The sequence below is a fragment of the Microcaecilia unicolor genome, unplaced genomic scaffold, assembly GCF_901765095.1.
Source record: "Microcaecilia unicolor unplaced genomic scaffold, aMicUni1.1, whole genome shotgun sequence".
Lineage (NCBI taxonomy): Eukaryota > Metazoa > Chordata > Amphibia > Gymnophiona > Siphonopidae > Microcaecilia > Microcaecilia unicolor.
This window is the reverse complement of record NW_021963382.1, coordinates 5472-19684: the sequence shown is the minus strand read 5'-3', so window position 1 is coordinate 19684 and position 14213 is coordinate 5472. Positions and strand designations below refer to the sequence as shown.

General features: G+C 40.3%; 1 long non-coding RNA gene across 1 annotated transcript; it reads right to left on the bottom strand.

Annotated features, from left to right (window-relative positions):
* Nucleotides 1-684: 684 nt before the first annotated feature.
* Nucleotides 685-13250, bottom strand: LOC115459268. Its single transcript, XR_003940245.1, has 3 exons — nucleotides 13096-13250; nucleotides 11573-11632; nucleotides 685-871 (listed from the first exon to the last, which is right to left on the bottom strand). It is a non-coding gene; the product is annotated as an uncharacterized LOC115459268 (long non-coding RNA).
* Nucleotides 13251-14213: the final 963 nt, after the last annotated feature.

Genomic DNA, 14213 nt, shown 5'->3' with positions numbered 1-14213 from the left:
CCACGGGGGTACATAGAATTTTGAAAGCCTTAAGGAACCCAAAGTGTGGGAAGGAGGAGGAAAAGGAGGGGAGGGAACGGGGTGAGGATCCATTAGGAACAGGGGAGGGGGCCCTGTCACACACTCTCATTCTCACACACACACACTGTCACACAGACAGTCTCACTCTGTCACACACCCGCACATTCGCTCTGGCTCTCTCTCTCAAACATACACACTCCCAGGAAAACCTTGCTAGCGCCCGTTTCATTCGTTCCAGAAACGGGCCTTTTTTACTAGTAAAAGATAAAAATCTAAAACATTTTTAGAGAGGTTTTTTTTTTAGAGCCAATGATATAAAATAGCTGGAAGTGGACGGAGATATGGAACTCTCTGATCCACTCTTTGCTATGGCCATTTTCAAAACAAAAAGGCTTTTTCTGTTTCAAAAATCACTATATTCGCCATTTGAATTTTGGATATTTTTAGGAAAACATGCAAATTTGGATTTATATTTCATATCAAGAATGCGCTTCTAATTTTCTCTATCAAGTTTTAGCTCATAATTTTGAGCTTCTCTACCCCAGCCTATGACTTATCTAGCATCTGAAGATTTTTTTCAAAAGAAAAGGCAATTTTGAAAAAATGAAAGTGTACATTTTGCTTGTAGGCTAAAGTTAAAAAAAAAAACAGTGAAACCAAAGATGCTTTGATCATCACAAAAAGTTTAATAAGGAAGGGTCATGTTTTCACAAAAGAATGGCGAGAGAGAGAGAGATGTTTTTGATTAATTGGAAGTATAACACTGCTGATTTGTAGCTTTCATTGCAGCATCTTCACTTCTTGCATTTTCTCACAGGGCCTTGGCAACATTTGTTTTGGGAATATGAACCTACAGCAAATTAAAGAAAAGCCAGAATTAAAGATCAGTGAAGCACATGACATTGTTATAAAAATAATAACGTATTTCTCTGCTCATATTTAACCTGTCCAGTCTTATAGCCTGACTCAATGGGTGTAATGATCTTTCTAAAATGTTTTCAGAGATCTAGGAGGCAATTCTATGACTGTGCTCCTTGAGGTAGGCACACTAATGCTGAGTGCCAATTCTATAAGGAAGCCCTCACAGTTAAGCTGTGAGGGTGTTAACATTGGCTGAAGCCAAGGCAGCCAGAATAAGTAAAGAAAGGGGGGGGGGGGTTGCAGGAGGGAGTAAGTTTAGAAGTAGTTAGTGGTGAGGTTAGCAACAGGAAAGGGAGGAAGGGGATTGGGTAGGAAAACAGGGATAGGATTGGCTGAAAGGGAAGCGTTAGGATAGGGTGAAGATTTGGAGCTTAGAAGTAGTTTTTAGTTAGGTAGGAGAGGGTTAGGGTGAGTAGAAGGGAGTTTAAAGAGAATTTTGAGGGGAAAAGTGGCAAAAAACGAAAGAATTTCTTGGTTACCTGAGGTTGGGGGAGGCTGGTGCTTTGTATTTGCGTCGAAGAAAACATCGCGGCGGCACTTCCGGTTTCGCGGAGGTGAGGGGGTTGGGAAACGGAGCGCTTTTATTTTTATTTTAATGAGTTGGCGGTTTGGTGACTGAGGGACGGAAAAGTGGGATTTGAGAGGTGTTTGTGACAGGGAGGGGGCGGGTGAGTGAAACGAGGGTTTTTGAGTGCACTTCCGGTTTCGCGGAGGTGGGGGGGAAGAAAACGGAGGCGAATTGGGAGTTTATTTGGCGTTATTGAAGGGTAATGCGGCGGTTTTAATTGCGAGTGTGGGGTTGTGTGAAGGAAGAGTGACGGGTGTGTTTCGTTGAGGGGTGGGTGAGGACACGTGTGTGAGCGGGGTGTCAGTGGGAAATGGCGATATGAGGGGCTGGATGGTTTGAGGATGTCAGTGAGGTGTTTTACAGAGTAAGAAAGTGGGAAATCGGAAGGTAATAGGGGAGGAAGTTTGTGAGAGGAATTTTGGATGGATTAAAGCGTTTTTGACAGACTTTTGGGAAGTTGGTGAAGTTTTAAGGTTGGGGTTATCTAAAGGGGTGGCTGAATTGTGGGTTATTAGGGGGGTTGGGTTTTTTCTTTTGGGTGGAAAGTTGTGGAGATATTAGTTTAATCAAAAGGGTGTTTGTTTGGGGGAATTGGGACTGGGGTGTTTTGGGGTGAGTGAACTGGGGTAATTAAAAAAAAAAAAAAAATAAAATAAAAACTGTGGAGAATGGGGTCCAAAAAGATTGGTAAGGGTGGTGGTAAAGCGAAGGAAAAGAAAAAACATGGTATGAATTTGTCTGAAAGGGTGAGTGTTGGTGAGGACAGGGGGAATGTTGGGAGAGTGGTAGATGGTGATGAAGAGGTGGGTGGTGGACAAAGGGTTGATATGGGATGTCAGGTGGGTTTGAATATGGAACAGGAGAGGGCTTATTGGGTGGAAGTTGATACTTCAATTGGTGACCTGGTTGGTGGTATTCAGATGCGAGATGATGTTCCAGTGCAGAATGCTGATGTGGAGGATCCTTTGGAGGGGCCTTCCTCGAGGAGCAGGTCCAAAAGGGTGACGGGGAAGTGTTTGAGGAAGAAGTTGAGGAATAAAAAATTTTTACGTAATTTGTGTCATGTCGTTAGGCGGCTGGATAGTGAAAAACGGCAGAGGAGGGGTGGGACTGGAGACCCGATGCAGGTGTAGGAATCTTCAGATTCGTGGGATTCATCAGGGTCTTCTTCATCTTCTTCTGAAGAAGAGGATGGAGGGAATGGTTTACAAGTTTCGGGAGACACTCAGTTGCCTGGTGTGTTGGTCGGTTCTAGGATGGGGCATACGTTATGTAGTATTGCACCTTTAGATTGTTATATAACATTAAAGTGGAGGCAGAGAATTTTAAAGGACAAATATATAGATTTATTTGCTTTATTGGCGCGGGATAAGGAGGGTAATACAGAAAAGGATGGAGGAAAAGAAGAGGGAAAGAAAAAAAGAGGGAGAGTTCCAAAGACGATTATGAATTGGTTGTTAAGTTTTCATGTATTTGTAAGTGTTCTTGGGGCGCTGAAACCGGCATTGTATCCGGGTTTATTGAGATATGGTGATTTAATATTGAGAGCTTATAAATTGTATGGAGGTTGGGCCTGGGTTAATTATGATGAGCAGTTTAGACGAAGTTTGGCAAAGGACAAATCTGAAAATTGGGGTGTGAGAGATGTTGATTTGTGGATTGCTAATTTTACACCTGCGGTTAACCCCCCCTTTCGTTCGGGAGCCTCTGCCGGATTTCCTGGGTACGGTAGTGGCTCAGTGGGAAATACCGGGGGAATGGGCATGGTCCGAGCAGGGAGTTTTGGAATGGCAGGAGGAGGAAGTGCTGGGACAAGCGGATTGGGGGGAAAAGGGAACGGCCCAGGTAATGCTTGTTTCCAATTTAATGCAGGACGATGTAATAGGCCGGCCTGCAGATTCCGGCACTGTTGCAGTGTCTGTCAAGGACTACACCCGGTGTTTAAATGTCCCAGAGGGTTGGGGGGGGCGGGGTAGGGCAGGGCGAGGTGGAAATATGGGAGGCACAGGTTTGGGCTGGCAAGGCTCCTTCTCCTATTAATTTATCGGCTTTAAAACATTGGCTGGATCGGTACCCGTGTGGTGGAGATGCGTATTTGTTGTGGGTCGGTTTTTTTTTTTAGAAGGTTTTCCGATCCCATTTGATGGACCGGTGTTGGATCATAAGTGTAAGAATTCAGTATCTGTGATTCAGCATGCGGAAGTGGTTCGGAAGAAGTTGAGGAAGGAGTTGAATCTTGGGCGGATAGCGGGGCCGTTTGTTGACCTGCCGATGAAAAATCTAGTTGTGTCTTCATTGGGTGTGATACCGGAAAAAGAGCCGGGGACGTACAGGTTGATTCATAATTTGTCATATCCGGAAGGTTCTGGTGTAAATAGTTTTATTGATCCAGAATTGTGTACAGTCCAATATGCCAGTTTTGAGCAGGCGGTGGATTTGTTGAGGAATTTAGGAAAAGGTGCTTTGATGGAAAAGCGGATATTGAAGCAGCTTTCCGTTTATTGCCGGTACACCCTACAGCTTTTAGGTTGCTGGGATTTAAATTTGAAGGAAAATTTTATTTTGATAAATGTATAGGAAAAATTGTGGCTTTGCGTCAGGAGATTTGATAGGGTATGCATTAAGAAAAAGTTGAAGTTGAAGGAGATTCAGTCGTTGTTGGGGCATTTTTAATTTTGCAACAAGGGTGATTCCTATGGGACGAGTTTTCTCGAGACGTTTGGCTTTGTTAACAGTGGGTTTGAGGAAGACGCATTTTAGAGTGTGTTTAACACAGGCAGTACGAGCGGATTTGCAAATTTGGAGAGAATTTTTGTCAGTATTTAATGGAATTTGTGTGTGGCAAGAGGTATTGGTCTCCAATGTGGATTTGCAATTATTCACAGATGCGTCGGGTGAAATTGGATTTGGGATTTATTTTGGAGGGGCATGGTGTGCAGAAGAGTGGCCTCAATGGTGGAGAGAGATGGGTTTGTGTAAGAATATAGCTTTGTTGGAATTATTTCCAATTTGGGTGGCTTTGTGTTTATGGGAACAGAGGTTGTGTAACAGGAGGATTGCCTTGTATTCTGACAACATGTCGGTAGTATGGGCAATCAATAAGCAGTATTCGCGTTGTCCGCTGTTAGTTGAGCTGTTGAGATTGATTGTTTTAAAATGTTTGCAATTAAATTTATGGCTAACAGCAAGACATGTGTCTGGTGTTTGTAATGAGATTGCTGATGCTTTATCTCGTTTACAGTTACATCGTTTCAGAGCTTTGGCTTTGTCAGCAGATTGGGAGCCTACACGGATGTCAGAAGATTTGTGGCACAATTTTAGGAGGTTGTGAGGCGCTGTTGATGAGTGCATTAGCTCCAAATACTGGGAAGGCTTATGGAGTTGGATGGAGGAGATTCTTAGCATTCTGGGCAGACAGAGGTTGGGATTTGGTTTTCCCAATTTGTGAAGAGAGGATGGTCCGGCTTATTGCTTTTGCAGTGGATAGTAAATGGTCGTTTGGGATGGTATCTCAGACGATGGCTGCAATAGCATTTGTTTCAAAATTGTTGGGTTGGGCGGATCCAGCTGGGAAATATTTGATCCGGAAGTTGTTGTGTGGTTTTTCCAGAGTACACAAGAAATCACGGATAAAGAGGGTGAGGAAGCCGTTATTTTATGCACAAGTTGTGCAGTTGTGCAAAGTTTTAACAAAAGTTTGTTTCTCAAAATATGAAACACTGTTATTTCAGGTGGCTTTTGTGGTAGCCTTTTTTGCAGCTTGCAGAGTTGGGGAGTTGGTAGTTTCCTCAACGCGAGCTATGGAAGAGGAGGGTTTGAGAAGAAATGAAGTGATTGTTAATAAAGGGCTGTTGCGCATATATTTGCGGAAGTCCAAAACAGACCAAGAGGGAAAAGGCATTTGGATTAGTTTGCGAGCGGCTAAGAGTTTGGAATTTTGTCCAGTGCAATGTGCATTAGATTACAATGGTGTAAGGCCGGTGGGTTGGGGATGTTTGGTTGGTCCATAGCAATGGTATGCCTTTAACGAGGTATTAATTTGCAGCAGTGATGAAGAAAGGTTTGAGTTATATGGGCTTAGAGCCGAAGGAATATGGGACACGCTCATTTCGAATTGGTGCTGCTTCCAATGTAGCCCTGGAAGGGGGTTCGGTGGCCTTAATTCAGCGGGTGGAGAGATGGCGGTCTAATAGATATAAAGGATATATTTGTGATAAAAAATGAAAATGTTTATGCTAATTGTTCTAGTTTCTTTTGCAGATGTATTGCCTCCGGACATATGTGTATGGATCTGCGGACATTCATATGTCTTTTGGGCACACAAGCATGCTTTGGAATCAAAGTGGGGATCCAACCTGGGATTGGTGGAATTCGGTATTCGAATCCGCTGGTTGGCCATACGAGGAATGACTTGGAAGCAGTTGTTGCCAGCATTACTGCAAGCTCGGCGATTCTCTTCTCCAGTTTTAATTTGTATTCATTTGGGGTGAAATGATTTATGTGTGGTAAAGGGAGTTGAGTTAATTCGTGTAATGAAAGCAGAATTATTGGAGGTGATGAGTTATTTTCCAGAAGCATTGATTGTATGGTCACAGATTATTCCCAGAAGAGTGTGGAGGGGGGCAGTTAATCCAAAAGGAATTGAGCGTTTGAGGCGCAGGGTGAATTGGGAAGTGTCAAAATTTATGGGGAGAATGGGGGTTTGGTGTTAGCACATGACCTGATCTCTTCGGATTGTGCAGGTTTGTATAGGCAGGATGGAGTTCATCTGTCCGATATTGGAACTGATATCTTTTTGAGTGCACTCCAAGATTTGTTGGAGGATTGCTTAAAGAAGGATTTGGCGGCAGCTTTGGTTATGGGGGAGCGGTGACAAGATGGAGTCTGTCACCGCTTGTGGCCTGGATGAGGGGTTTAAGAGGCACCAGAAGCGGTTAAATGAATATTATGAAATATATGAAATGGAAATGAACTCGTGGGCGGAACCGCCATGAGTAAGAGGTGGCTTGACGGTACCGTAAGTCACATGGGGGGAGGGGGGTAAGGTGGGAAGAAAGTGAGCCAGTTCGTTACCGAAGGGCTTAACATTATTATTAATCACACTGTGAAGTGGGGAGAAAGTGAGCCAGTTCGTTACCGAAGGGCTTAACATTATTAACCGCATTTGTGAAGTTAACCTGGTGGAAAGAATGATATGTTACTAAGTTGATGTTAAGTAAATGAATTTTATTAATATTTAAAAATAAAGCTGCAGCCAAATTTTATTCCAAAAAGAAAAATGTTGTTTGAGTTATTTAAGTTTTAAGTATGTGTTAAGAGCTGCCTGAAGTGCGAATGACAATGTTAGGAAGCCCTCACAGTTAAGCTGTGAGGGTGTTAACATTGGCTGAAGCCAAGGCAGCCAGAATAAGTAAAGAAAGGGGGGGGGGGTTGCAGGAGGGAGTAAGTTTAGAAGTAGTTAGTGGTGAGGTTAGCAACAGGAAAGGGAGGAAGGGGATTGGGTAGGAAAACAGGGATAGGATTGGCTGAAAGGGAAGCGTTAGGATAGGGTGAAGATTTGGAGCTTAGAAGTAGTTTTTAGTTAGGTAGGAGAGGGTTAGGGTGAGTAGAAGGGAGTTTAAAGACCCATCCCAGCCCGCCCTAGGTGTGGGGAGTGTGTGGTGGAGACAGAGGTTTTGAGAAGTTTAGGGAAAGTGGGGAGGATTTGGGGGTATATGGGTAGCAGCTTATACATGAAAGGGGTGCCTGGATGAGGGGTTTAAGAGGCACCAGAAGCGGTTAAATGAATATTATGAAATATATGAAATGGAAATGAACTCGTGGGCGGAACCGCCATGAGTAAGAGGTGGCTTGACGGTACCGTAAGTCACATGGGGGGAGGGGGGGTAAGGTGGGAAGAAAGTGAGCCAGTTCGTTACCGAAGGGCTTAACATTATTATTAATCACACTGTGAAGTGGGGAGAAAGTGAGCCAGTTCGTTACCGAAGGGCTTAACATTATTATTAATCACACTGTGAAGTGGGGAGAAAGTGAGCCAGTTCGTTACCGAAGGGCTTAACATTATTAACCGCATTTGTGAAGTTAACCTGGTGGAAAGAATGATATGTTACTAAGTTGATGTTAAGTAAATGAATTTTATTAATATTTAAAAATAAAGCTGCAGCCAAATTTTATTCCAAAAAGAAAAATGTTGTTTGAGTTATTTAAGTTTTAAGTATGTGTTAAGAGCTGCCTGAAGTGCGAATGACAATGTTATGGCATCTGTGCACCAAGATACAGTTAGAGAATACTAGCTAGGCTTGCACTGGCATACTTAAGTCAGGCCAGGTCAATGGTATGCATACATATTCATGTCTATGTATTTCATGATCTGCGGATAACTTATTGTGTTATATAAGTTACGCTCATAATTTGGAAACCTGTCCATGTTTTGCCCACTTGCTGAAACACATTTATGGAGTAATTTTATGAAGTCATTTGAGCACATATAGGACAACATACACACAATTTGTGTGGAGTGTAGATAGAGTCATAAAATATGCAGATTGATTACAAACTAGTCTACTTGTGTACTTGCATACTCTATGCACTAACATTCAGACTGTTGTCGAGCAGACACAATATCTGCACTTTCAATGTAGGCCCTGTCACTGCTGGATTTCTGCTAGTATTTTATAAAGACATTATTGCTCCTATGGATTTTATTAAACAGGTCTAAAATAGGCACCTTTTTGCTCAATTAACTTAGGTGTCCTGTAATAAAGATTACTTCTGCATAACTAATGAAAATGAGTTGTTGATAAGTCCAAATCTCATGAAAAAGTGCTCATATCAAAAACTCATTCATGGTTCTGCTAGAGAAGAATGTGTCAAGGATTAAATCACTGGCTTCAAGTCTGAAATGTCATGTGATGATGAGCTAAGTTATTTAGAAATTATTTATTTATAGATGCATTTATCACTTTGGGGGGAATACTACATACTGTAAAGCACAGAATTGTATAGAATTCCCCATTCCTTCAAAATACTTAACTTCCAATACAAAATGAGTGCTTTTCTGGACCATAGAGAGGGAGGGAGAAGTACAATTTTTTGAGCTGGTGCTGCTGTTTGTCTAGAGGAACTGGACTAGCAGGGTCAGGGAAGAATATCAGTAGGGGCAACCAAGAATGGAAGAGAGAGTGGATGGGGGAAAGGGAGGTTTTTTGGATGGTGTTTAGAAAGAGATTGATTGGGACTGGTTGGTGAGGAACAATGTGTGGTAGAGATGGACTGAGGAAATGAATGAAAAATTGTAGAAAATAAAAAGTGGTGGAGAGATGAGGAGAAAGAGAAAGGGAAGAAGGAGAGTGGTAAGGCTGGGCAGAAAAAGAGAGAGAGGGGGGTTAATGTGGTTAATTTGTCAGAAAGGCCACTGTATAGGTGTTCTTCTCTCATGCAGAACCAATTCTTGTTATTGTATTCTTCTACTAAAGGTTTGCACTATACGCAATTGTTTAATTAATTGTTCTCAAATCTAGTAGCACTTGATTGGAATAGCTTACTATGCCATTAAAGTAGAATGAAATTATCTATTCTTTTGTAAGAAACTAAAAACTTTTCTATTTGAAAAAATTTTGAATAATTTACGTATAGCTACTAAAGTACATAAGAAAATAAGAACATGAGAATAGCCATACTGGGTCAGACCAATGGTCCATATAGCCCAGTATCATGTTTCCAACATTGGCCAATCCAGGTCATTCCATGCTACTAATCCCAAGGCAAACAGTAGCTCCCAATGTCTATCTCAATAAAAGACTATGGACTTTTCTTCCAGGAACTTGTCCAAACCTTTTCTAAACCCATATATGCTAACCGCTGTTACTACATCCTCCAACAAAAAGTTCCAGAGCTTAACTATTCATAAATATTTCCTCCTATTTGTTTTAAAAGTATTTCCTTGTAACTTCATTTGAGTGTCCTTTAGTCATTGAACTTTTTGAAAGAGTAAAAAATCGAATCACTTCTAATCATTTTACACCACTCAATATTTTATAAACTTCTATCATATCTCCCAATGATAACATTGGCACTTGCACTCTCTCTTTGCTGCATCACCACACAAACAAACAAACAAAAATAACCCTACCCCAATTAAGAATCTAACACGTCCAAGTCATGACAAGACCTTTATGGCCATAGCATTCGTGTCCAATAAACATGTTAGCAGGTTATCAGTACAAATATAAACTACTTAACAGATACCATAATATATTTTCCACCCCCACCTTGTAGCTAGCCAGTATTGAACTAGCCACCTATGAGAACTCAAATGCCTAGCTCATTGTATTCTTAGTAATTACATGACTTGTGGTGCTGCAGGGTAATGTACACACTCATGGTGGTGCCCCAAAACAAACATCCAGACTCTAAAGGATTGATTACCCACAACTGCCCAACCCAATCCCCTATCTTACCAAGGGAGCTTCTTCCTCTCTCCCGCTGTGAAAGAACAGTCCCTCACAGCTCCTGCCCTTTCCACAAAACATCTTCCTGCTAAAATATTTCCTACCAAAAGCCCCTTGACCCAACCCTGCCCACACCTTCATCCCCACCAATCCCAATACCCCAGGAACAAACTACCTTGTCATTTTAACCCGAACAGCTTCCAAGTGCTCCCTCCCCACATCTCACTTGACCCCTTGATACCCAATACCACAACTCCAAAGAGATATAAGCCTCAATATCACATATATTCAACCCTCCCCATTTTCCTTAGCCAATTCCCTTCCACCAAACCCCTCTTTGGCCACATAAATCAAATTATTTCTGCTCACTAATGCAGCTCGGCCATATTATATGTCCTCAGGTTTAGCCTGCAGCCACTCTTATATTGGCTACGTTTTGACTGTAAACTGCCTCAGATCTCTCTGTTGGGATTAAGTGGTCATTGAAATCTGTACTGTATTGTATTATATTGTGTGTGTGTGTGTGTGTGTGTGTGTGTGAGCGAGAGAGGGCAAAATGGGGTAGGCAAAGGAAAAAATAGCTTGAAAGGTGTGGAAAGTGTGGATTGGGAAAGAGAAGAAGGACACACATCTTTTCTTTTGATGTCCTGTTTCAGTGACTTATAGGGGTAACCTATATCAAAAAACTAACCCTTCTGAATTTGGCTAATAACTGGTACTGCATTGCTAATGGGATTTTATTTTTAATTACTAAAAAAAGCAATTTTACTGATTTCATAAATTAGTTAAAAAACGGTCAGTATTAAAACATTTTCTTTCTGGAGGTTTATTTATTTTTTATTTTTTGCACTGAATTCCACAGGATAAACTAATCATGTTGGAAAACTATAAAAAGGAGGAAAGTGGCGTATTTCCATTCTAGAACAAACTTCTTTGTTTTGTTCAGTGTTATAAAATAGACAGATTTTACTAAAGAAACACCAATGTTGTTGGGCATGTGTGTCTTCAAAAAGAGTTTCAGTTAAAGAATTTCACTCCCTAATAAACAGAATGTTTAAAAGTTTAAATAAAATAGTTTTGAATCTGAATTGTATGTAGCATATTAATAGCTCGATAGATAAAGGAGGTAATTTTAGAAGGAGGAAGCAGTATTTACTCATGTAAGTAGTTGCACATATACATGTAAAAACTAGAATGCAAACACATGCAAAAGTTGAACTTCAGTTTCTGCATTATACACGTGTACAGGCCACAGGATGATTGCTTCCTTGAATGGTGACTCATACATGAAAATTTGTGAAATACTGGACTTAGCATGTGTAGATTATAAAAATCTGCACTTACATGCATAAGTACTGCTGTTTTCATGTAGAAGCAACCATAGATGCCACTCTGTTTTCTATGTATATCTTTGTAATATTGTTCTGATGGCACATTTGAAAAAATACATATGTATATTCCACAGCCCTATACCTAACTTAAATAAAGGTTCCATGTTCCACAGGCACTTAGTAAAATTGGCTGAAGACTGTGAATATCCCAACTTGTATATTCCAATGCTGACCTAGATACCGTTTGGAAAAAAAGACTACACATTTGCAATTTTACATACCTACTGAACGGTAATACGAATACTGATTATTCTGTGGGCAGCACTGGACAGGCTTGCAGGCTGAAATTAAGAATAGAAAAACAAATGTTGAAAATGGGCATTCATTCTATTTTCTAATTTTCAGTTATATCCAGTTTGATTTGTGAACCAAATTCTGAATACAGTTATGATCTCTCTTCTGTGGGAGTGAACTTTCTTTACCACTACCCTTTTTGCCTATTGTTCAACTGCTTTATTTTTTTGTTTTGTTTTGTAAATTCATTATTGGATATAAAACAGAACAAAATCAGATACAGGTGGCCTGTGAAAAGAAACATTTTTTTTTTACCAATTTTACTTCCTACTAACATTGATAATATTTAATAATCAAAACCATTCAAGTCCTATAAACTTCTACAAATGCATAAAAAGAAGGTCAATGATGAAGGAATAGCCTTGTGATTAGAACAGAAAGCTGACAACCATGGAAATGGAGGATTCAAATTCTACTTTTGTTCCTTGTGATCTTGGGTGACTCACTTAACCCTCCCTTGCCTCAGCTAGAAAATTAGATTATAATCTCTCTGGGAACAAAGAAATACCTCCTGTCATAGGAGCCAACTTTTAAAAATTATTGGGGGTGCTAAGCCCAATGGAAATGACCCCTTCCTGGACACATACAAGGAATTTTCTCAATATTAGGGGTGCTCAAGCACCCACAGAGTCAGCTCCAATGCCTCCTGTATGGAAGTCTATCCCACCTGGAGCATCTATTGAAAAGGCGTGAGTTAAATCCAGTTATGTTTGTAATCATTAATAATATGACTTATTCCCCATATCTATTAATAAGGCGTTATGCCAATATAGAGCAGTACATAGTACTGGAAAATGAGGCAAATAAATTATGGAAATTCTAGAAAGTAAAGATGTAAAATTAAGAAAGAAGAGAAGAAAAAGAGTTAGCCTATGAAGTACCTTTGATTAGGTCTAGCTTTTTGGGGTGGTAACATGAGCAACTGTCCTAGCCTCTTATGCTACAGAGGGCCCCCGAGCTTACCACAAGCTGAAGGAAATATAGCCTGAAGGTGGGCTTTGGGGGACCCTTTCCCAGTTTCTGCCCTGGGCCCTGCATTTCTAGCACAAGCCCTCTTTACTGTATATTTAAAGATCTGACCCTACAACTAAGGACTTGGAAGAAATATAAACATTCTCTGAACATTTATAGAGAAGCCACTTCATAGAAGAACAGGAAAATAACTAGATAATCAATGGTTTCAGGTTTTCCCACTCATATTCTCTATGATTTTGGACAAAATAGTTATAAACTGCATTTTATTTTTATGTTAATTTTTTACAGTTCAAACTGCTTGGTATACCCTGGCACATTTTCACTGTTAATTCATGTTTTGAAGTTCTCTTGGAATATATGTAATAATGCAAGTGGTAACTGTCACTTTCAACTTATAGAGTTCAGAAGATTATAAAGCAGATAAGGCTCATAAAAGATATAATTTAAAGTATTATCAGACTGAAGCATTACTTACGATTATTACATGGGTTTTGTCTACAACATGGATCCTGGACAGGATAGCAGTCTGGGCTGGGAGGACAGCATTGTCGTTGACGGCCCCAATATGCCATTCTTGATTTCTGGTACGGTAGTGCTGAGAAGAAAGATGTGAAGAATGACACTCTGAGCTTTACCTTTTCACATAAACATGCTCTATTTATACAGGAGTTTATCAGGAAGTTTTCTAAAGCACCAATAGTATTTCTGCAGGAAACTAGTAATTACAATATAATTGAAGGGATGCTGATCATTTTAAAGCAATGCAGTTTTGTTGTTGAAAATCAGGGTGTTGTATCAAAGCATGCAGTGTGCGGCAGTGGCCAAAAAAAGCAAATAGGATACTAGGAATTATTAGAACATGGATGGTAAATAAGACCAAGAATATTATAATGTCTCTGTATCACTCCATGGTGCGACCTCACCTTGAGTATTATGTTCAATTCTGGTCACCATATCTCAAAAATTATATAACGGAATTAGAAAAGGTTTAAAGAAGAGCGACCAAAATGATACAGGGGATGGAATTCCTCTCAAATGTGAAAAGGCATTTTGCATGTGAAGGCCGGAAGGGAAAAGGAGGATGGGGAATATAGATGAAAAGCACTGAAATGAAGAAATCTCAAGGAACTTCAGTGGAATATGTATAGAAAAAACAAATTAAGATAAAAAGCAATCAACAGGTAGATGTTAAAATTAATGAAATACTAGCAAAAAGGAGTGGAAATGTTGAGAAAAAAGAGGCCAGATGTAGACAAACTGAGGGGTTAATATGAAGGTAGATAGTCATTCCACCCGATATTCAGCCTCCGGTGGTCAATGTTGTTTGAAACGCTATCTCCAGCTATATTAGCCCCAGGTATTCATTTCTTGGCCATGTGCAGCCACAGGCACTGAATATCGAGTTACAGTCACAGATTATTTATGGCTTGATATAGTGCAAAATCTGGCAGACAGGTTAATGAGGGTCACAATAAAAATTACAATACATACAAATAAGAAAGATCTTATAAACATACCTACAAAGAACAACAAAGCAGTTGCAGCTACCAGAACGTATGCAGGTCCTGATCGACATTCATCCAGAACCCAAAT